This window comes from Ochlerotatus camptorhynchus, unplaced genomic scaffold (genome assembly GCF_037179485.1).
Source record: "Ochlerotatus camptorhynchus isolate MF236.1 unplaced genomic scaffold, CSIRO-AGI_Acam_v1.1 ptg000363l, whole genome shotgun sequence".
Taxonomy (NCBI): domain Eukaryota; kingdom Metazoa; phylum Arthropoda; class Insecta; order Diptera; family Culicidae; genus Ochlerotatus; species Ochlerotatus camptorhynchus.
In genome coordinates this window covers 187,939-213,262 of record NW_027040851.1, presented here as the reverse complement: position 1 = coordinate 213,262, position 25,324 = coordinate 187,939, and the positions used below count along the sequence as shown (strand labels likewise).

General features: G+C 39.5%; 1 protein-coding gene across 2 annotated transcripts in view; it reads left to right on the top strand.

Moving 5' to 3' along the window:
• Nucleotides 1–346: 346 nt before the first annotated feature.
• The window catches only part of LOC135709728 (uncharacterized), a 102,800-nt gene continuing 77,822 nt past the window's right edge, over nt 347–25,324 (top strand). For both annotated transcript variants that reach the window (XR_010518361.1, XM_065232101.1), the window contains exon 1: nt 347–1,837. The gene's annotated coding sequence lies outside the window, so the exon portion shown is untranslated. The remainder of the gene's footprint in view (nt 1,838–25,324) is intronic.

The window sequence follows — 25,324 nt, the reverse complement described above, 5'->3', positions numbered from 1 at the left end:
GCGCTCCGTGCTACGTCACGCTAGAATTAGCGCTAAAATCCTAAACGTGTTCAGTCGTGCTCCTCGTTCCATCAGGTAGCCCCCCGTCCAATCAACATACCAAAAGAACATTCAAGCATGTCGATCGAGAGCAATATTTGCTCACACCATCAGAAACTCTTTCGCTCTCTTTCTCTCTCTCTCTTGGATGATACCTACTCTCGCACACTTCTAAAAGAGAGAGAGAGAGCCAACTGCAGCGGGCGAACGAGAGAACGACCAACACACGGCGCCAGTGGGTGGCTTCGCTGGAGGTTTTTCCGTTCGTACTGGAAAGCACACCCGCAAGTTCCAACTATGGCTTTGTAGCGTGCGGACGTGTTTTTCGTTTTCTTTCCGACGCGCGAGCGACGCATCTCGTGTCCGTTGTGTTGTGTTGTGTATAATTACAAAAGCCATTATTTCATACCTTATTACCTACCACCGAGCGCACGAGCACCGCACCGCGAGCGCCGCGACGGCCGGCAGTGTTGTGTTGTTATCTTGAAAAGTGCCCTACGTGTTAGCAGCAGCAGTTTGTGTTTCCACTGTTGTATTTTTTGTTTTTGCCATTTCGTAACAAGAAACACATCTAAAAAGTTTCTGCTGCAACAAATTGATAAAACCGAACAAAGTTGGCGAAGTGATTTCCTTTCATCAAGTTGTGTGCTTCGAAAAGTGTCCTACGTGGTACATAGAACAAAACCGAGCGAGCTCACGGTGGCTCGCTCTCTCCTTCTTCCTTGGTTTTTTTTTTCTTATCGTTCCTTTTCACCACCCCATTTCCTGTGCTACAAAGGGCGGTCAACCCACTTTCCCTAAGCCGAGCACCTCGGGAGAGCGCATTTTCCGCATACACACAGCAATCGCGATACGTCACCAAAACTTCTTGTGCTTTCCTTCGTTCAGTATCTGGTGATATCGTGGTGGAAAAGACGTACTAACGTTGTTCACTGGGTGCAGGAAAGTTCCGATACGGCAAAGTGTAAAGTGCAACGTGCCAAATTGTCAAAAGTGAAAGGATTTCACCATCCAAGAACGTGACATATCGCCGATTGGTCGATGAGGAGCAAACAGACGGAAATGTCACCACGGAGTGCGATTAACATGTAACCATATGGTAGCCTACTTGGTTCGAGTAGCATCCAACCGTGGCCACAGCTTGCTAGGAGTGATTTGTCGAATAGACACTGTTCGGAAAATCGAAACAAACCTACTGACATAAAGTGAATGAATTGAAGCAGTTCAACTAGGTAAAAGTACCGGCTGGTCGATAGTGAGGTGCTAAATGGAAGGAAAATAAATTCAAATATTGAATGTGTCTTTTTTACCTTAACTGAGTGAACCGCCAGTCGTTAGCTACAGTGTTGAGCTATTTACTATCATTTTTTTTTGCCGACCCTGAGTACGTGGGGCTTCGGGCAAAGTGTTTTGTAAATAACCAGGCAGCCCACCAGACGGGCTCGGGAAAACGGCAGTAAGTTCGAGGATTGTTTGTGTGATATGTGGTGTGCTGTGCTGTGCCGTATCGTGTGCTAATGGACAACCACCGACAGTGGCAGCGGCTGAAGTCATCAACTGTCAACGGCGTGCCATCAAACAAAGTAACAGTGAGTGAGTGGAAGAAAGGGGGGCAGGAAAACGTGGCGAATGTCAGCAGGTGACGGATTGTGCTGAAACGGTGGTAGTGTAACTGGTGGCAAGAACAACAGTGTGTGCGGCGAGAAGAGGGCTGTTTGTTGGAGTTCAGTGCAGTGTAGCAAAAACAATGGCAGCAGTGTGGTAAATTGGGAGCACTTTGGAGCAGTGTTAGCTGAAGGTAAGTTGGATGGCACTTCAAATAGTAGTTGATGGATAGATTTAATTTATAGCAGCTATCAAGCGGATCGTAAATGATGCACTAAGCCAAGATGAAGCCAATTGAGGATAATGATAAACGCTAAGAAGGGTCTGTTTATCTGGAATCTTTAAGGCTAGTTAATAGCCTCCACTTCAATATCATCTGATTTATGGCTTTGTGATCTTTCTCCTGCACACATAACACATTTCTCTGTCATCCACAGCAAATGTAATGGTAGATTTTGCAATAGACTGCAGCGTACAAGCAAGCTTTTTTTTTCCAGAATGCATATGTTTGTATAAAAACTTCACGAGGTGATATTCTAGACGCAATACATTTAGGGAAGTGTTGGAAAAGTTCGCGATATTTCACATAGTTCACCAAGAGAAAAGTTCGCGAGTCATAGTGATTTTTTGCGAACTTTTCCATCACTGATTTGGGGAAACAAACTTTGCTCGAAAATTAGGCTAACATAAAAATTACACAATTATTCCACGCCACAGAATCGGTTCATATAGCAAAACATTGCAAATTCTGCTTTCTTTTCATTAAAATCTGTATTAGGAATTTATGTATATATAGAAAATACAATCAATGAAAAACTCAATCTTTAAAACACATTCTCATTCATTGAGTCCTTATAAAATAATAAACTTACGTGCAAATCTGCAAACAAATCTCATGCTTGGGATCTTGATGCATTTTCACGCTAATAGCACAAAAAATCATTCCAACTTAAATTTCATAACAAAAAAAAACGTTCAAGCGTCAAGAAGTTTTCAAATTTTAAGTATATCTTCCGTAAGGACCATTTGAATTACAATTAGATGCTCTTCTGAATTTACTAATGTGAGTCTCTGTGTGTTGTCTTATAAAAATAGACTGAGCTCAATGAAATCGAAGTATGTGAGTGACACCAAATACAGCACAAAGTGTTCCTCGACAACCACTGCACTGTTGGGACATAAATTCACTGTGACCAGTAATTTTATCTATTGCGGTATACCCCGTGTCCTTTTTTTCCTTGATTTGTTTTCTGTCGATTTTGTTTTCCGTGCTGAGCACCAATGCTACCGACACCAGGAAGGCAGCTCCCACACCTGGACCCTACCATCAACTCATGAACCGGGGACCAACGGCTTTACATCCCGGCGGCGCCGACTAGGATTGAACCCAGGCCCGCTGAAGTGAGAGGTAATCACGCTTACCACTGCACCACCAGTGCCGCTCCCGTGTCCTTTGTTTAGTATTACTCCATTGAGAATTGATAATATATTCGGTTTTGATACTTACTTACTTACCAATCAGGCTAAGGCCTTGTTGTCCTCTGCTGTTCGAAGAAGTCGTCTCCACTCTACTCAAATCATGGCCACACTTCGCCAGCCTCGTAGTCTGTGAAGGGTCCGCCGGTCGCCTTCTACTTGGTAGATCCACCTTGCCCGCTAAGCAACTCTTCTTCTTGTTCCCGTTGGGTCGCTTTCACTAAGTCGTCATGCAACATTTTTACGACGTGCCCAGCCCACCGTAGTCGCTCAATTTATGCAATGCGGGCGATAGATGGTTGTCCCAACAGCTGGTGCAATTCGTGATTCATTCGCCTCCTCCACGTTCCGTCATCCATCTGCACTCCACCGTAGATGATACGCAACACCTTCCGCTCGAAAACACCTAGGGCAGTCGAGGTCTCGTGGCCGTAGAGGACCACCGGTCTAATCAGTGTCTTGTAGATAGGCACGATTCCCTGCCATAATGCGTCTTTGAATTTCTCTGCTGCCTATCATTTTCGGCGGCCCAAATACACGAACTCGTCGACCACCTCGATTTTGTCACCGTCAATCTGAGCTTGGGCAGACCAACATTGTATTGCCTAGAACCTCTTCCTCTCATGTGTTTTGTCTTCGATGCGTTGATGGCAGGTTCAATCCACCTAGCTTCAGCCTTCAGTCTGATGTACGTTTCCGTCATCGTCTCAAAGTTCCGTGTCATGATGTCGATGTCATCGGAGAATCCAAGAAGCTGGATCAACTTCCTGTAGATCGTGCCATTCGTGTGTATCCCAGCTCTTCTGATCTCATCTTCTAACGCGATGTTGAATAGCAGACATAAAGTCCATCACCTTGCCATAACCCCCTTCGAGATTCAAAGCGACTCGAGAGTGTCCCGATACTCGAACAACGCACACCACTCGATCCATCGTCACTTTGACCAATCGCATCAGTTTATCTGGAAATCCGTACTCGTGCATAATTTTCCATAGCTGATCTCGATCGATTGTGTCGTATGCGGATTTGAAATCGATGAAGTGGGCACGTTATATTCGCGGAATTTCTGCAGAACCTGCCGAATCGCGAAAATTTGGTCCGTGGTAGCGCGGGCACCCATGAATCCCGTTTGGTATTGTCCCACGAACTCTCTTGCAAATAGTGACAGGCGGCGGCATAGAATTTGGGTGAGTACCTTGTAGTGATCGCGCGGTAGTTGCAGCAATCCAACTTGTCGCCCTTTTTGTAGATTGGATATACGACACCTTCCATCCACTGCTCCAGTAATATCTCCTCCTCCTCCTATTATTCAGCGCAGAGCTCTAGCCAGTGATTCACCACCGTATTTTAATAGCTCACTTGGTAGTTGATCTACACCAGTTTCTTTGTTGTTCTTCAGTCGACTGATCTCCTCCTCAACTTCTTGAAGATCAGGGGCCGGTAGCCTGTCGTCTTCTGCACGTGCTCCAAGGTTTGTTGCCGTGCCACCTTCGTTTCCTGGTGCATCACCATTGAGGTGCTCGTCAATGTACTGCTTCCACCTCTCAATAACCTCACACTCGTTCGTGAGAAGGATACCGTCCAAGTCCTTGCGGCACGTAACCTATTTAGCAAAGGGCAAACTTTATAGCTTATCACATTGAGGAGAACGATTACACCTTGGATTACACGGCTTTATGAAAACACATTCACATTGAGGCAATCACAAAACGAAACGGAGAAAGAGTGGTGCTATTATTTAAAAGTTGCTTTCCTCAATGTGTTCTTTAAATGAGAAGCTTTTGAATTTGCTCCCGGTGGCGAATGAAGTAAAAAAGTAGCAGAATACAACCCGGTTTAAAACCACCGACTCTTCGATCCAAAAGCGCGTACCTAACCAGTTAGTGCAGTGACGTTTGCTGCAATACTGCGATAAAAACCAAATAAGAAATATGCATTCCTTGATTCATCGCATCAACGGGCTACTGTTTCTCAAAGAGGAACAAAATGTGGTTTGCTCAGTTTTTTGTGCATTGAAGAGGCCATCCCAACAGCCGTCCTCAGTTTTTACGAAAAAAAAAGTCGAAACTAAGCGGAGAAGAGCACATGATTTGAAAATTGAGTGAAGTTGAAATTTTTCTTTTCTTTTTCTTTCTGTTCTGAGTTGGATCCATCCCTGGAGCTGTCATACATTTGCCTCTACACGGAGATGAAAAACTACCCAAAATTAAGTACTTTTCCCTCTATTCCCGGGTTCAGGCTAAAAACTCAAATTTTGGTAAATTGCATATAGTAGTTTCCATTTAAAAGCAGCAAAAAAATTTACTTACTCTTAAGTATATTCTAACCAAAATTAAGTTTAATTCTCGTAAATTTTAGAATATACAATTTACTCAAAAGTAACTTATTGAGCTGAACTGGATCAAACCTATCGTTCCTTTTTTGACAACAATAACGAGTACAAGTAAGCGGTACCGGTGGTGTAGTGGTAAATGTAATAACTTCTCACCCCAGCAGGCCTGGGTTCAATCCCAGTCGGCGCCGCCGGGATTTTCTGAGGCATAACATCTCTGATCACGCCTTCCTTCGGGAAGTAAAGCCGTTAGTCCCCGGTTCATGGATTGATGGGTCGATAGGTAGGGTCCAGGTGTGAGAGCTGCCTCCCTGGCGTTGGTAGCATTGGTGCTCAGCACGGAAAACAAGATCGATGGAAAACAAATCAAGGAAAAAAAACGAGTGCGCAAGTGAGAGGCTCAACTCAAAATTAAGTAAAAAGAATTAAAATTTTAGGTAGTATTTTTTCTCCATGTAGCAAGCTACACGGTAAGAAACATGTGCATGTGATCATCAGTGGGGCTAGGTAAAATTAGGTTGAAGAAAAAATCTCAATTTTGAGTAGTCTTGCTCAAGAATTCATAAAGGGAAAATTATTTAATGATCATTCGAATTGAATAGGTAAAATTCACCCAACGTTGGAAGATTTTTTTTTATAATTTTCCTTTCTATAGAATGCAAATCAAAGTTAAATTGGATTTATTTGGATCAATACCCAGGTAACAATTTTAAGCTTAATAAGGGTTGTTTGATGGATTTTAATTCAGCCTTAGATTGAATAATTGCTGTACATAGACCACGTTAACCTTTATTCAGCTTTTAAACATCTAAATCTGGTTATTTTAATCAGCCAAAAGCTTAACAGTAATATACATTCTAAGCTTTTTAAGGCATTAAATAACAGTCTTGTTCAGCCTTCTAGTTTTATTTCAAAATAATAATGAAAGATCCCATCATATCTTATGCATTTATATGGAGCTGCTTTAACTTGTTGCTGACTAATTGGATTTACATATTTAGATTGTTAATATAAGTCTAAAAAATACCTTTGCACCGGATTCGAACCGGCAGTCGCTGATTCACAGGCGTCAACCGTACATATTGGACCACTTAAGCATATGTGTGGCAAAAGGTAGATCATTGACTTGAAGCACGTCAAATTTAAATTGAACAACAGCAACCGGAAAAGTATTACAAAGCAATGCAGAATTGTAAACAACAACTGGTGACAGTTAAACATTCCTCTCATTTTCAAGTGCTGTTAAAAAAATGTGGACTTAAGTGCGTGATTTATTTCGATGATCATTTGGATGCTATTTTAGTGCCATAATTGAGTAATATTTTTGGAATGCGTTCTGAAACTTCAGTGCAATATAACAGACAAAACACAGGAATACAAATGTTAATACTTCCGACGTCATCGCAGCCCACATCTACCTGGAGCTATTCCCAAAAATCTCATCTTCCTTGTCTCTACTGTTGCCACTGCTTTTAATTAGAAAGGTAGGCAGACACTGACAACATTTAACAAATCAAACTATCAACATATGTGTAACGCATTGCTGATTTGTGGAGTTGTGTTAAGCTTAAATAAGCTTATTCAATCTTTAGATCAGCTAACTTATTGAGGTTGGATAATGGGGATACAATTCGCTTCATGCACTACTAATCAACTATATATTCAGCCTGTTGTTAATCAGCTTTGTACACCTTAAATCAACCAATAATCAGCATCTGATCTTACTGTTCAGCTTGAATTGTTACTTCGGTAGGTTTTTTCGGTGCTCCACCAATGTAGAGTGCGTTAGGCAGGGGCTAAGTCACTCTACCACCTAGTGTATGTGCTTATTGTGTTTCATGTGTGTTGTTGGGTGCCGGAAGGTGTTTCTGGGTGTTTCTTCGAGTCGACCGAGCTGTCAAAACATCAACCGAAAAAATAAATTTATTGGCAACCATGTCTTCGACCATAGACTTCTCTGACGTTTGTGAAATGCACAAGTATTAGTGCAATGCTTTGGGTAAATTGTAAGTTTTAGTGCAAGAAAATCTTTGAATTTACCCAAAGTTCTGCACTAATACTTGTGCAATTCACAAATTTCAGAGAAGACTATTTACCTTCCTGACGTTTATATCACGCACACTTGAGTAATCTCCTTTTCAAGTGCGAAGTTTGTTATCCTCACTTTCGCTCCAGCCTAAAATATTGGTTTGTTTTGTTATCCTCACTATCAAACCATCAATACTTGCGCATATAGAATGGACAATAATATTTATACACGCACGTTTTACCTTACTAAAAACAGAGTTACTTCTACTCAGTTTTGTATTTTTATGCTAAATGTCAAAAACTGAGCAACATTAAATGCGAAAAGTGAGTAACTTCTATTCTGTTTGTCTTGAATAATGCAAAGACTTGCAAACTCTTCACTTTCGTCCCGGAAATTTTAAGTTAAGTGCACTTTAAACCAAACGATAAATAAGCTGCAGCTCCACTACAACATCTCCAGAAACCGGCAGTTCAATGGTGCCAATCCCAAGCCGTGACATATCCTAGAATTACTTGTTGAAGGTGATTCGGGATTTGCCTCTTTCGGAGAGATGGTTGGCGTCTTACGGATGAATATTAGGGTCCAATTTGGCAAATGTTTTTCCACCAAACCGATCTACAAATACACCTTAAACCGTTGCACCGGTTCGGGATTTGCCTCTTTTGGAGAGATGGTTGGCGTCTTACGGATGAATATGCGGGTCCAATTGGGCAAATGGTTTTCCATCAAACAGATCTACAAATACACCTTAAACTGTTGCACCGGTTCATGTGCTCTATGAGTGCTCGGAGAAATTCTATCCCGTCGTTAATCAACAAGCATACTGGTATGTCTCTGAACTGATTTCCGTGGACCAGTTGTTAAAATTCTCTTCCATTTCAGGAATACCAATTCCGGGTTAGCGAGAGGGCTGTACCAAGATGTCCTTCAATCAAGGAAGTGAACAAACTAATGAAACAACTTTGCATTGTCATTATACTGATGATAGTATATTTGAATAAAAATCGTTTGATAAGTTTTTTATTTTCTAACATTGTATATTAAATGTCGAATCCAATTACTAATTTCGAAAAACAGTTGTTTTACAAGAGCTGAGTAACATTTACTCAGATTTGCTTATTTCCCAAGAACCAGAACTGAGTAGAAGATACTCTAAATTTGACAAATGCATTCATTACTCAAAAGTGAGTAACTATGGGATTACTCACTTTAGGGTTGGTCCCCTATGACTCCTCTAATATTTGTTTAATGAAAAAGCACAACCAGCCAGCGGGAGGATTTTTTGGACCGCATCCAATGGGCTTTCGGAGTGATATCTGAAAAGGACGGGCATTGGCCCTCTCACTGCAGGAAGAAGACGAATGGACATTAGACTGATGCAAAATTTGACTTTTTCGCTCCACAGTGCTTAAATGGTTTCAAATCGGGTCCTGATTAGCCTCCAAAAGTTACAACTCATTTGGTTAGAAACAGACTTCGCACAAACCAATCTTTTGCCATATTGAGCTGCGAAACAGTTCGATAACTATTCTTATAGAAAATTTTCTCAGCTACAACTTTGCTGAAAATCATTTCTTTGTAAAACGAGACAGGCAAAAGTTATTAATTATTTAAGAGATTGGTAAACTTATGACATGATCAAGCAGCTGCTCTGTAGGCAACACTGTATTTTGCAGTGTGACATGGTAGCCATGATTTTTGTGTCCTATTCAATGCCCCAGAAACACCAATGTTGCCTGCTGAGCAGTTGATTGAGCATGATCATAAGACATCAGCACATTGAACCATTGATAACTTTCGATCCTTGCATTTAATCAAAAAATGGTTTTGAGCAAAGTTGTAGCTGGGAAAACTTCCTACAAGTACAGTTGAAAGCTTTTGAAGCAGACCGATATGGTGAATATGGTTTTACCATAGTAATTCCCATACAAACTTCAAATGGTTTGTGCCATCTCAGTTTCTCACCAAATGGGTTCAAATTTTGATAAGTTAGTCAGGATCAGATTTGGAATCGTTTAAGTATTGTGGAGCGAAAATTTCAAATTTTGCATCACTCTAATGGACATGTGCTACCCGGGAAGAAATATCAAACAATGTGTACAGTAGAATCCAGTCGGTGGCAATTGTTTCAACTTTAAGGGCAAAATTTGCAATCAATTTGTGGGGCCGTGCTTGGGCTGCTGCTGGTTAGAACCTAAATAGAATTGACCATTAGAAACTGTTCCGTTCCATATGTCTTGGTTTTTTGCAGGACATCTTTACATTTTAGCAACTGTTCTTCCTAATGCTGCTGCTTTCGTGGTTCCTAACCGGGTTCGTATTTCCTTTTCTTCGGATTGCAGGTTTTCCAGATCCAGAATGTTTCTCTTTACCGGCAAGAGGGTACGACAGTTTTTTCTTGATTTTTTTTTTCAAAACAACAAAATAACAATCGAATGTAAACATTATTTGCAGTGGTTCCAGAATTGATTAAAACATTTGCTTATCATTGGTGTTTGTGCGTGTTTGAAGTGTGTTTCTGTGGGTGTTAGCAGAATGTGGCAGATTGACTTACCCCCTGAGTCTTGCACTACTGCTTGGTTAAAAGTTTCAGTACAATATCAGTGAAATACCATTTGTGAAAATAACTTCGGAAAGCTTGTGTTCTTGAAATGGGCTATTGGAGCTGCGATAGAGCTATTAATTATATGATTTGAGTAGTAGCTATACTGAAGATCCGAGAGATGTCGCCCCTTCATTGGTAGGAAAATCATTTTTGCAGTATGGAGAATATCAGAAAATCTACGATTTGTGACTCAACATGCTTTCACAGAAGGAAACAAATTAACGAGTATTTACCTTATCACCATAGTAATGTACTCGTGCTAATAATGTGCATCTAAAACTGCTCATAAAGACGATTATGAATAAAAACTCAACATTTTCATGCATTTCCAAATGGTTTCCTACCATTCCCATACATTCGAAAGTGATTGGCCCTCTGGATGTGGATGATGTCAAAAGTAACAAAACATTATTAATTGCCTGTTAAGATAAAAACCGTAACGCTTCGTTAGTCCATACTAGCGAACTTCGGTTTTGTGGTTAGCGACAATACCTTCCAACTCCTGGTTTTAAGCTTCTTTTAGTCATAAAAAAAATGACTGCAGGCATATTTTATCCATAATGCCACTGCCAGATAGTGGGAGTTGGATTGTATGCACGCACACACATCTACATACTTCTACAACTTTCGTCCATGCAATACTTTCCAATCCCTCCCAATAGATCCTTCGGATCTTGACATTTTGTTTCGATAAAATCTTGTTCCTAGCACCTAAATAAAATCATACCTTATCACACCTGCTATCTTCTCGGACCCAACTTTTTCTACTACAACCGAATACTTCATTATTTCAGTGCCATTCATCGAGCAGACAGAGAAGCTCTTTAAATCTTCCTCCATTTCCCCCAATGCGCCCCATCGCAACTTATCAACCATCTCTCCACAGTCGGATTTCCTCATATTTTTTATGACCCAACAACACGTCGACAACGACGACGACGACGACCAACGGTGATGATGATGTTGATGATGACGATGGCATCCACTACAACTCCTCAGTTCCGTCGTCGTCACTGGAGGAGGAACTACACACCATAAAAGTAATAAAATAAAATACGATAACAAATAAGTATTGCCTATGGTAGTGCGCGCGCGGGTTGTTATTTAATTAAGTGATTAATCAATTACTCGTCGTCTGCTGCAGACTGCTACTGCGTTGGGATGAGATGAGTTGCTCAATTACATGCGGCTAGCCTTGTATCCTCCTCATAGTATATTGTAGTTGCTGAGGGTGAGGAGGCTAATAGCACTATTTCGTGCATGCAATCACTGCACATTGTTTACAGTGATGCTCTATCATATGTACAATGATTAGCATAAGTAAACAACTATCGTGATGATAAACGCTTTAAATTCCATTCAACTCGACCCAGTCAAAATTCAAGGCCGCACAGACAATATTACGAAGCAAAGACTCTTCGTCTCCGCCCCAGTTGCTTTGTTCATAAATACACATGTGGAAAAAGCAGACGCCACGTTGACTGACTGAGCCATCGGGTTGACGTTCCTAGAAATTTGAAATCATTTCCGACAACTTTTACAAGCATCGATTATGCAATGTGTAATGGCGCAAACGTGCATTCTGCGATGACTGTCTAGTACTGCCTGCGAGGAAAAGGGCAAGTGCTTGTAGGTAATTATTGTCTATACCCATCCTATTTCTGCCCATTCATCGAACTGACTCAGTTACATCCCATTGGACGTAATGTAATTGTTCGATGAGAGAGGTAAAAAAATAAACGTTTGCAGGCACATGTTTGCCACAACGTTCATGGTGTTTACGTAGAACAATTGAATCAACGCCGGTCGGAATGGGACGCGATGCCAGAGCGCAGATTTTGAGCACACTTAGAACTAAAAATCAACTAGTGGTGGTAGTAGTAGTAGTAGTAGTAGTAGTAGTAGTAGTAGTAGTAGTAGTAGTAGTAGTAGTAGAAGTAGTAGTAGTAGTAGTAGTAGTAGTAGTAGCAGCAGCCACGGGCAAGAGTCCCTCAAATCACACGCTAATTTGCTACCGTGGAAGGAAGCAAATCAAGAGTCAATGTTTATCACACCGAGCTGGCGAGAAATCCCAGCTAGCCATGGGTTTTAATTAAACTCAATCAAGAAATGCTGATGAAGAGAAAATCACCGCTTCTCGAGACTTGACATAGTAGGCTAAGCATTAATCGGCGGTGGACATGTTTTCTCTCCATACCTTCGCATCATCTTCAGCTCTATGGTGGCAGGCCACGAAGCTAAATTTGATAAAGACCTTTTAAATGCTTGGTTGGGCGTTGAGACGTTGAAGTGCCGTTGTTACGACCAGCTGTCGAAAGTAATGGCAGTGCCAAGACCAGCCAACAACGCTGAGCAGCAGGGCTAAGTGTCGAGTAGTTATAATCACTGTGGAGCTTAATTATTCGTTACCTCGCGCTGGACATAAACAAACTGCTTAATGGTCGTTTATTGCCTTTATAAACAGGCTGTTGCTTCTGGCCGAGCCGTTTTGAGAAAGTGCTGGTTTACACACGTAAAAGCGCAATTTGCTTGTCAAAAATGTGAGGGCTAAATGTTCAATCTTCCGCCAAAGTAGAAATTCTTGTTGAAACTTCCATTGATTGAGCTTATATTTCACCATGGTAATTTCATACTCAACCAAAATTCCCCATCCATAAACCATGGAAGAAGCTAATAATAGGAATTTCTCACCTTTTATTCACGCATCAACACATCCACTACCAATCATCCGATAGATTCGAAATGTTGTTTTGATCGTTGCCATGGTAGCAGTGAGCGAACAATACACCGCATCATCGTCACTGTCAAATGTGTCCGCTGTCGAGCCACCTTTGGAATTACCATGCCAGCTAGCTCGCACTTGCTGGGTTCGAATCGCAGGTATTTCGATAGCAGACAACCCAGCAGGCTAGAGGCACGTTATTGATTCATCCGCTGGCTACGAGCTGTCTGTCATTTTCTTTTCTTTTCCGACACAGAGTTACCTCATCAAAACGCGAGCAGGTTGTGGACGCCTTATCCACCCACCACCGCTAATGTAGCTTTCTTACTAGAAGAATAATAAGTACTCCGAACGTGAACAGTTGACAAATCAGGTATCAAATTACAGCGAGGAAATGAAGCAATGTTTCTGACATACATCGTTTTCCCACTTTGGCCACTAAATAGTCAATTGATACGGTCGTAACAGTCACACAGCTAATTCGATTGCTAAGTGATTTTTAACGATCAACACCTAATGATTACTGACAATTTGGCATTTACGTTTTACCGAGCTATCTTCTGTCGATTAACAGTCGCCTTCCTAGAGCTACATTGTTGCCACTTGGCAAGGTTGAGTGAAGGATTGATGAGTGGCTTTTTCTCTTACAGCTTTTTCCGCAATTTCTCCAAAACAGCCAGGAGCTGGAAATGGCACATGGTTATCGTTTTATAAATGTCCTGAATTGTTTTGAAATACCCAGCTTCCCCGACAGGCACTGAACTATACCGACGATGTTTGTTGGTTGGAACAGGTTTCAGAAAACGGTGGATAATGGTGCGTGTATGAAGGTACGATTTTTTTTTTGGTTGTATCTTTTACGGTTAGAAAAGTCCATAGATGTCAATCAGTGGATTCAAGTGTTAACGGTATTTATTGAATATCATCTTGCGACCGGTAATGGTCTAAGCTTGACATATGCAACAACTGACATTATATTTTCATCTATCAAATCAGGAACCAAAACATGTTATTGTGCTGATTAGACTGACGCAAAATTTGAACATGGGGCCTCCCTTAGCTCAGTCGGTAAAGCCGCAGCTACAAAGCAAGACCATGCTGGAGGTGGCTGGGTTCGATGCTCGGTCCGGTCTAGGAATTTTTTGGGTTGGGACTTCCCTGGGCATAGAGTATGATTGTACTTGCCACACAATTATACTAATGCAAAAATGGTAAAGGCATCGGAAGCGCTCAATTAATAACTGTGGAAGTGCATCTAGAACACTAAGTTGAGAGCACGCAATATGCTAATATGCGATAAGCAATAAGCTTGAAATGCGAAGAAGAAGAAGAAGAAGAATTAGAAGAAGAATAAGAAGAAGACGACGAAGAAGAAGAACAAGAAAATTTGAACACTTTCGATCCGCCATCCATATTACAGTTCCATATTGAGTTCTGATGAACCTCCCAAAAATTTAAATTCATTTTGTAAGAATCTAACTTTTTTTCCTTGATTTGTTTTCCATCGATCTTGTTTTCCAATGCTACTGACACCAGGGAGGCAGCTCCCACATCTGGACCCTACATATCGATCCATCAACGCATGAACCGGAGACCAACGGCTTTACTTCCCTTCCGAAGGAAGGAGTGATCAGAGATGTTATGCCTCAGAACATCCCGGCGGCGCCGACTGGGATTGAACCCAGGCCTGCTGGGATGAGAGGTAATCCCGCTTACCACTACACCTCCGGCGCCGCTAAAAAAGCTGACTTGGCACAAACCATTAGAAGTTTATAGGGAAATTACTATAGGAAAACCATATTTTTTTATCGTGTCTATCTCAAAATTCTCCATATTACACTGCTTTAAAAATATACTGCACTTGCAGAACATTTTCTCAGCTTCAACCTTGTTGTAAGTTACTTTTCCATCAAATGTAAGAACCAATAGTTATAATGATTCAAGTTAATGATGTCTTATGATAGTGCTCAATCAATTGTTCAGCACTTGCGACTACACTCAAAAAATTTATCACATATCTAATGGATGAAAACCATGTGAATTTCACATAGCTTTCATGTGATCAAATAGCTAAAAATCCCACCACAAAATCACATGAATATTATGAGGCCGATGAAATTCATATGAAAAATCATATAAAATTAACGTGAACGCATAAATGTGATGTGAAATTCAGATGAATTCCATTAATTTTGTTTATGGATGAAAATCATTTGCGTTTCCAATGGAAGCTACATGAAAACTATTTTCGGTGTAGAATAGAGCACAAAAATCATGGCTACTATGCCACACTGCAGAATACAGTGTTGCCCACAAAAAAGCTGCTTTATTAATCGCTTTAAAAATTAATAACTATTTTATTTGACGTTTGGCTGAAAAACGATCTGGTGCAAAGTTGTAGCTGAGATAATTTCCTACAAGCATAGTATATTTTTTTTTTAATTTCTCATAAGAATAGCTATAGAAAACTTCAAATGGATTGTGCCAAATCAGATCCTTACCAAATGTGTTTAAATTTTGGAAGGGTAATCAGGACCCAATTTGGAGCCATTTGAGAATTGTGGAGCAACAAATTCAAACTTTGAATCAGTCAAGTTGCCCTGCTTTTTCCTCAAGTCGCTAAACTGCGATCAATACATTAGGCATCTTCAGAGTACTTTAGAGAAGATCAATGAGTATAAAAAGTAATCGGGAAGCCTCAGATAGGTGTAACTTACATTTTTTTTAATATGGATTTTCTTCATGGATCTAAAGATTGGCCCCATCGATAAAAATCTTATGTTTTTTAATCTTTCTTTGAGAAATCTGTCATCTGGAAAATACAAATTAATATTTTTGGCTACTTCTGAAAAATATTCAAAACCTTCTTTCCTTGTAAATTTATGTATATGCCCAATATTAGGGCACTTAGGCCGATATTAATCTAATCTAATCTAATACCAGTCAGTACGAGAAAGGATCCTGGAAAATGACTAGGTTAGATGACGCCTAATATTTTTTTTTTTCAATATTTATATTGATATATATTGACAATATACAATAATATATAATATATAATATTGATATTGATATTTCTTGTCAATATTGATGTTGGCAGCATATCTGAGATATGATACAAACATCTAAACGGCCAAGCCTACTGCGTTGCATTTGCCGCAAAGATGATTTTTTGAAACGATTCGTGTTTAAATGTTTACAAAGCATTTCTTTAATCCTCAGGGGTGGAAAGATGCGTGGACATACCGTACCAAACGCTCCGAGATATTTAAATGTAAGTCAATATATAATATGTCATGTAATAAATCTTCTATATATATAAAAATGAATTTCTGTCTGTCTGTCTGACCCTTATAGACTCGGAAACTACTGAACCGATTGGCGTGAAAATTTGTATACAGGAGTTTTTGGGGCCGTGGAAGGTTCTTATGATGGTTCGAGACCCCTCCCCCTTCTGTAAGGGGAGGTTCCAATACAAATGAAACAGAAATTTCTGCATAACTCGAGAACTAATCAAGCAAATGGAACCAAATTAGGCATGTGGGGGCGAGTGTGGGGGTACAAGGAGATAGTCATAGGGGGTAGCCCCTTAGATAATAGGGGGGGGCTACGTACAATATAGCATGCTTTTTTTTTAAATCGGCGCATAAACTCAAGCTAATATTGAATCCCGAGTTTAGAGATGAACTAGCCTAAGGCTAAAAATCTCTTAAATAAAAAAAAAAAAAAAAAAAATCCCGAGTAAGACCGGGCACACTCAGCTAGTGGCATATAAAATGATAATAATGGAAAGGTCTCACCATATGAATCCAAGGTATCCAGTAATCCTGTCCAGTTCATTGTAAGCTACTGGTATAAAAATAATACAAAACCGATCTCAGTACTTTTTTGAACAGTTGACGAATCATCACATGGATTTCACCATATCATACACATATCATAGAACATCATTTTCCGGTGCGAGCACTACACACATATTATTCGGGCATTCCGCTCCCAGGAAATACCTTACTTACAGAGAAATAAAAAAAAACCTTCCATTGGAGTACCGGTCATAAATGCACTCGGAAAAAAACCTTCTTTCGGCCACAAAAACAAAAACTTATCGTTTTTCAAAACTGTTTTCAAGCAGAGCACACTTCGATCTCTGACACTTAGACTGACATTAAGAGCATTAACCCTAGTAAGTATAATTTTAGGAAATTAACGAATGCAAGTCACTTTTGACATACTATTAAAAAAAATTACAGCATATTGTTGACTTTCCTCTAGTAACTCTCCTGTAAATATTGCCGTTTTCCCATCTCATTAGACTACTGCGCTGAAAATAAGTCCACAGTTATATTTTCGCACTGGTCATACAATTCAAATATTGAATTTATTAATGTTTTCTATAGCTCCAATTCATTAGTGTAGCTTTTAAATACTGTTCAGATGATGCTACAGCTTTAAAATAAGTTGATTTTTCAATGTTCTTGCCTGTACAAAAATATTATTGTGCAATTATTGTTTACACGGAAGTCTAAAGTTGTGCAAAATGCGCAATATCTACGGCCCAATAATATTGCTGGTTTATGCCAAAAGTAATCGCATTTTGAGTTCAAGATCAGGACCTCTCCCTTTAATGGAGTCGGACCTGTTTGGTCCATATTAGAAGATCAGGAAATGTGCTGTCATTGTAAATTGAGAGCTGGTAACCCGCTAAATTTCCATGAGTGCGCTTCCGACCACCTTAAATTCCCCTTTCCGAAGAGACCATAATTGTAATGTATACAATTAAACTCAATTTAATGCCCTCTACTAAACACTGAGGTATGGGTATAATTTGTTTGTAATCAACTCGCCATAAAACTTTAAAATACTTACAGGGACGAGAGTCATTCATACTATCAAATCAATTCGTTTTGTTAGCTATAGATTTTTGAGACGTAAAAACATTGAATCCAGATCCTAACCTTAATTAGCCAAACCCTCAACCACTGCTCTATGCCGACATGGTTGTTTTACGTGGCCATATTCTTCTTGAACCAAAACTCTTAGTCAACACATCAAATCACATGCCAATTGGTGATTATTTTTATTAAAGTTGTCGGCATTTCTCTAGAGTTCCCAAAATCTTCCCGATGTTCATTGATCGGACTTAAAGATCCCGTGATTTTCCTGAAATTCTCGGAACTTCCCCAAACTTAACGTAACTTCTGTAAATATTTTTAAGCTTTTGTTCTCTGGATTTCCCTGAAATTCTTTCAACTTCCCTGGAATTCTCTGGACACCCAAAAATTCTCTGGACTTTCAGACATGCCATGGACATCCCTGAACTCCACAGAATTTGTTAAAAGTTCTCGCAATTTTCGTGATGTTAAAAGAACGGTCTTGAAGATCATTGTTAGCAGGGTTGCTTCCACTCACTTGCTATAAAAAGATGATTTTCTTAATTTTGAAGTCATTACATGTTATAATGATATTTAGTCCTTATTAGATAAAGGAAGAGGTTGAAAGGCAAGTTTTTGACACATACTACCTGTCAATTTCGATTCCAGAGTGTTACAATCGGCGATTTTATGATTCGTGAGCGTTCACTCAGAGTGAGCGCTCGCGAGTTGTAAAATCGCTGATTATGACTATCTGAAAGTGAATTTGACAGGTTTTATGTGTCAAATACTTGCCTTTCAGCCTCTTCTTGTGTCTGACAATGACAAAATACCATTATAACATCTAATGATTTCAAAATTCAGAAAATATTTTTTTTATAGCAAGTGAGTGGAAGCAAGCCTGATTGTTAGTGATATTCGTGGACTAGAGGGTGAATAGTTTGGACTAGTCGGCACATCGCTGGGTCTCGTTGAAGAGTACGCAGGAGAGGCGCCACCAGACAATACAGGACTGTTCCATTAATAAGAGAGAGATGCTATATAAATGGCCTAGATGAAGCATTTATGCCCGGATCTTCAAGCTCTCCCGGACCATCAGAGTCCCGACCAGGGGTTGAAATTGTTGACGTTTTCTACTAAACTCGCTACAGTCTGCTTGTATTCATACACTCATGCTCTACCGTCATCTCTCTTACACAACAAAAATGGTAGAACAACATAAGAGCAAAAAGAAAATTATTAAATAACTATCATTTGACGTGTGAAATTTCGTTCTAATTCCTCAATTTGGTGTAAATTAAACCATTTATGATCAAAAAATTTATTGCTAGGATATCGTTGCTTGCTTTTATCAGAATCCACACAAACACAACATCAATAGCCCTTTTTATGAGAAAAACTAAAATACTTACATTCGTGACGGTCTTCGGCGACAGTGTCGTATGACAGTGCCTGTCTAGGGGGAGTACAACTTGATATGAAGTAATATTTGGTGTAGAAATTGCTCATATTGGTAGTTATTATAGTTTTTAGTATAAATATTAATGATATTAACTGTCAAGTGGAAAGCTACAAAGTAGCTTTAACGAATACACTCAATGACGTTTCACCGTTGTTGTTTATGTTACCTGCAGCTTTCTGTTTCATCATTTTTGCCTAGATTTTTGTTTTCGATAGCTCTGATCGTTTTCGCCTTTGGCTTTTTTGATGATAAAAACGGCACTCGACTAGGCATGTTCCCCCAGCAGCAAATCTCTCCAAATTGCAGGCTCATGGCGAATGTATTACGACCACGGAACCATCACTATGGGACTCCGTTTACAGGGGCACCGTAGTCAGTCGATTCCCGTTCCATCGGAGGACACAACATTGGATTGCAGACGATGAAGAATTCGTAAAAATTAATGATTATTTCCTGGGAACGGAAGTGCCCCAGATCATGTGCACTGAGATCAGCTACCAAAGAATGCCAAATTTATGAGAACAAGGAGCGGATTTTGGTGGCCCTGGCCAGCAAGATCATCAAGGAATGACTTGACTCTCGTGTGAAATCCATTTTTGATTAAACGAATGTCAAATGTACACTTTAAACCAAAAATAGCCAAACAAAAAAAAAACAACTGTCAGACTAGGTGTAAGATTCGCAAATATCACACATATTAAAATATTTAATATTTCCACCATCGGTATTGATGCTGATACTTGGAGCTGTCCTTCCCCTAGGAGCCTGTCATATGACATTTTAGTTTGCTACTGTAATTTGATAGCTTGTTTTGCAAATGTCGGAAGCAAAGGCAGTCGATTATCACAGAAAATGTATCGACTACCGTAATCGACATTACCCGTCATTTATAGAACATCATGGTCTTATTATCCAAAAAGAGTTACTCGTACTCTTCAACGAGTCCCAGCGATTTGTCAACCAGTCCAAAACACTCACTTTTAAGTCACTAACAAGTCCTCATCCTTAAGTCAATCACTAACATTCCGACGAAAAATTCAGAGAACTTCCGACAAGAAGTTCACAGAACTTCCTTGAAGTTCCGACGAAAATTTGAGAGAACTTCCGACTAAAGGTTTAGAGAACTTCCGAAAAGAAGTTCAGAGTTCTTCCGACGAGTGGTTCAGAGTACTTCTGGGGAGAAGTTCAGATATCTTCCAACGAGAAGATCAGGGAATTTTCGACGAGAAGCTCAGAGATCTTCCACCAAGAAGTTCACAGAACTGCCTTGAATTTCCTACGAAAAGTTTGGAGAACTTCTGACGAGAGGTTCAGAAAGCTTTAGATAAAAAGTTCACAGAACTTTCGATAAGAAGTTCACAGAACTTTTGAAGAAAATTTTTTTCAGGACATCCCTGATTTGCACTGGATCTCCCTAATTTCCACAGAACTTCATTCAAGTTCCCTGAAGTTCCGACGGGAAACTAAGAGTATTTCCGTCGAGAAGCTAGAAATCTTCCGACGACAAGTTCAGTGAATTTCTGACGAAATGTTCACTGAACTTCCGATGAAAAGTACACAAAACTTCGGCCGAATGTTCACATAACTTCCAGCGAAAAATTCACAGAACTTCATTAAATTTCCTTAAAATTCATAGAACATCATCTGAAGTTAGAAAGTATAGTGAACTTCCGACAAGAAGTTCAGAGTGCTTCCAACAAGAAGCTCACAGAACTTCTTGGAAGTTCAATCGAAAAGTTTAGAGATCTTTCGACGAGAGATTCAGAGTACTTACGACGACAAGTTCGGAGATCTTCTAAAGAGAAGTTCTAAGAAATTCACAGAACTTCATTTAAATTCCCTGAAGTTCCGATGTGAAATTTCCAACAAGAAGTTCAGAGAACTTCCAAGGAGAAATGCAGAGAACTTCCAGAGAAATTCTGTGAACTAATGATGATAAATTCCGAGATCTTCCTACGAGAGGTTTATCCAGAAGAGCAGCATAATCAGAAGCAATATCCACCTTGAAAAGGAAACAAGTTGTTTCGGCAAACATACATGAAATATGCTATGATGTTGCGGAAAAGCCTGTTGTAGGATTTCATATTCTTGCCGATACTTGCTGTTCTCTCCCGAATAAGATGCGTATAACTTTTCCGAATTTATTTGCGGCTGCCGATCGGATTATCCAGGAAGATGATGATGATGATGAAAAATAATGCAACCCGCGGAAGAATGTCCCGATTGGGAGCAAGACCTAACAAACTTTCTGGTAGCTGCGGTCGGAACATCTGCAGCGATCAGCTAATTGGAGCGGCGCCAGTGGTGTAGTGCTTCTCACCCCAAAGGGCCTAGGATCAATCCCAGTGGGTGCCGCCGGGATTTTCTGAGGCATAACATCTCTGATCACGTCTTCCTTCAGAAGGGAAGTAAAGCCGTTGGTCCCCAGTACTCATGGATCATGATGGGTCGTTAGATAGAATCCAGGCATGGGAGATGCCTCCCTGGCGTCGGTAGCATTGATAATCAGTACGAAACAAATCAAGGAAAACAAATCAGCTAATCGGATTCCGCAAACATAAACAGATAAATTACATTTGATGCTCGTGCATATGTGTGTGTGAGAGCGGTGAGAGTAGATTTTGTTTTGGCTGAGATCTTTTGAAAATCCGAGATTTTCTCTTATACACAGAACTCGGCGTATTAAAGTTATATCCGAGATTAAAATTGAGGATAATACGGTATGATGCTTAGCAAAATCGAGGATACTTCCACTAACCGCTATAAATGTTGGAACACTTATTTGTTCAATAAGATTTCCCATCTAGGGGCAAAGCTTGGCAAGTATTTTTGAAAAAAAAAATAAGGGACTCCATGGGGAAGATGTTCATCTAACTGCATATATAAAGGTACCATATATGTTTTGATCGTTTGAAGAGTAATTCCGATAGATAGCATTAAAAACAGTAGTGCCATCTAAAGGGAAATTTAAGCAGGAGGATGGTAACCTGATTAATTCTCCTGCCAAGAAATTAACGTTCCCTGGTCTTCCATTAAATTCCTAATATATTTCTGAAGCTTTTTTACAAATCTCAATCCACCCTTACAAATCTTTAAACCACCCCAAAACTTTGAACTTTTCTTAAGATCTCGAAACTTCCCTGAAATTATTGGAACTGTCCTAAAGAATTTTAAGTTCCAAGTTTTCTGGACTTCTGTGAAGTTTTCTGGGCTTCCTTTAAATTCGCTAGATATCCTTGAAGTTCTCAGAACTTCTCTAAGGTTAATGAAACCACCTGGGTCATTCCAGCTAAAGTGTCTACAAAGCTGTGGTCTATATCACCGATTTCATCCAAACTTTGTCAAAATGCGTATTATGATATTCTTAGAAAATGCCTCTTATGATTTTGTTGGATTTTTTAGATTTTTAGAAATTATATCTTTGAATAGAGATTGTGGTAACCGCGTGTTACTCGATCATAAGTAAAGAGAAGACTTACGGGTACTGATCCATTGAAGTGTATTATCGGATGATGCTGTACTATATGAGTGTTATGTGTGTACGTACATTCTTGACCAGAGTGAGCACGTACCACAGAGATTACTCTATTCGATAGCTTTATCTAAACTTGATTTGTTTCATTAAAGGGTCCTTTTTAATACCGCGCAAATTCCCTCCACATGTTGGAAAAGCTATCTACGAGATATGTTCGGAAAATAAAATCTGTCTGGTGATGAAACTTCACTGAAATTATCGGAATTTACTTTCATCCCTCGTAATTTTTGTTAGACGAGGCCTCCCTTAACTCAGTCGATAAAGGCGCAGCTACGAAGCAAGACCATGCTGGAGGTGGCTGGGTTCGATTTCCGGTTCGGTCTAAGATTTTTTTGGGTTGGAAAATTTCTCGACTTCCCTGGTCATGGAGTTCAATCATGTTCTTGCCACACTTATACTAATGCAAAAATGGTGCAGGCATCGAAAGCTCTTAATTAATAACTGTGGAAGTGCATATAGAACACTAACTTGAGAGCACGCAATAAGCTAATATGTGATAAGCAATAAGCTTGAAATGCGAAAAAGAAGAAGAAGAAATTCTGTAAGGTTCCTACAATTTTCGAAAAGTTAATGGGACTACTCTGATGTTCTACAAGCTTCCCTAAACTTTTTGGAACCTCGCATAAGTTTTCCCAATTCGTCTGATGATGTTCTTGAAACTGTCCCGAGTTAATGGAATTCTAATAAAGATCCCTGAAATTCTCTGGGCTATTGTAATTTTCTTGAAACTTCTGCGATGTTTCAGAAATTTGTCTGAAGTTCTCTAAACTTACCTGGATGGCTTTAGGCTCACTAAAATTTTCAAACCATTCTTAAGGATTCCACTATTTACCTAAAATTAGTGGACGGGTCCTAAACTTTTCTAAATTTTCCTGATACTTATGGAACATTCTGCTCTGCAGTTCTGAAGCTGAAAGACTAAGGGATCGTTTAAATGCATTTAGCGAAGTGTTTTGGTGTAACTATATAGTGTTAATACAGCGAAATTAACATTAAAATTTTGATTGCCGTAAACAGTCAATGGGTGCCGAAGCCATCATGTACCCTATCTGATGCGAGCAAAACAACAATTTAATTTGCAGGCGGAATTTTTCCAATCGTTTTTTTATCAACACAATATTTTTGAATCTACCAAAGCACCGATTAATAATTTTAGCTGTCAACACAGGAGTGCACATGCTTCAGGCGGCTAAAATAAAATCAAATTGTTTGTACCTGACGGGCGCACACCAGGTCATATTTTACATTTTTCATAGCTAAGTTGAAGTATTTTTTTATGAAACGTTTGTTATACATACTCCCATTCCTTATTTAAGGGCAAAGATTGATTCTGGAAATTCTTGACAGAATATTTTAGTTCCTGTATGTTTGCAGCGATATTTTACTCATAGGTATGGGTGCATAGTAATTTAGATGGCCGTCTAAACATTATGTTATGCATTTAGGTGCAGCCTGGATTAAAGTTGAGCATGTAGATCTAACTGTATGCGCCCAAAAATTATGCTTCAGAGCAAGTTACTCATTGAGTAACCATAAGTAACCACCGTGACATGCATGGAACTGATTTATAATTGATTTCCCGGTGTGAATAAAAATCGATAATGTGAATTATCGTACCGCTCATCTTCTTTTAAAAACGCTGTTGATAATGAGTAATATTTGAGTAAATTTTAAGTAACTCTGAGTAACTCGTGTTGCTCAATATTCAATGCACGGTGACATAGCAACCTGTTAATTTTGAGTGCATTCCACGATTGTCAAGCAGAGACGTTTGACGAGGAAAACCTACGTTAATCATTTAACAACATTACATACCGGATTGCCATCCACAAAATTCGTGTTGCAGTCTGCAAAATCGGTATATGCTTATTATTGCATACCCACCAACAACATGCCAAATGCGCAGTGCCCCTTACAAGTTTCACTTCACGAGGCGTCGAAGACTATCGCTTTGTGATTCCAGGACTGTATTGTTAACGAATAAAAACTTGATGGTAGTTTTTCTCTTCTTTTGCATCGGGTTTCACTTGCGACTTTGGAGAGAAAAAATCATTGAGGAGTTACAGTTTTCACAAAGTTTAAACCGAGATTATTGGAAAGATCATTGTCTAGCCACATATAAAAATGCACTGCTATATTAGTATCAAAACTCTATCAATTCAAACTAGAATTCGCAACTCATTTTATCTTATTTATATAAGATGCTGAATAGGTAAGATAAGAATAGGTCTAATCAGCACTTTTCCAATGTATGATCATTATAAGAGCCAATGCCATAACTGCTAATAGAATGCTAAATTAACCATCGAAAGAACACATCCCTTGCAACCCGTAATAAAGCACGCCAAATAACGTGTTCGTTTCTCCCGATCGGAAATATCTTCTGCTGATTTGTTAAATTTATTGCCCACGATAGTAGAGACCACGCATGTAAGAGTAGTTCATACTGAAAAGAAGTAAGGGAGAACAGCCCATAATGCACCCCTGGGGTAAAATGCCCACTTATAGAAAAACAGCGATAACTTTTCCTCAGATGCATTTTCCGGGTAACGGATTGTGTTTGTTTTCAACTAGAGGTTTCACAATTGATTCTTGATCATAAAATTATATTTTGACCTACTGATTCCCTTAGAAAATAGCATTTTGTGCAA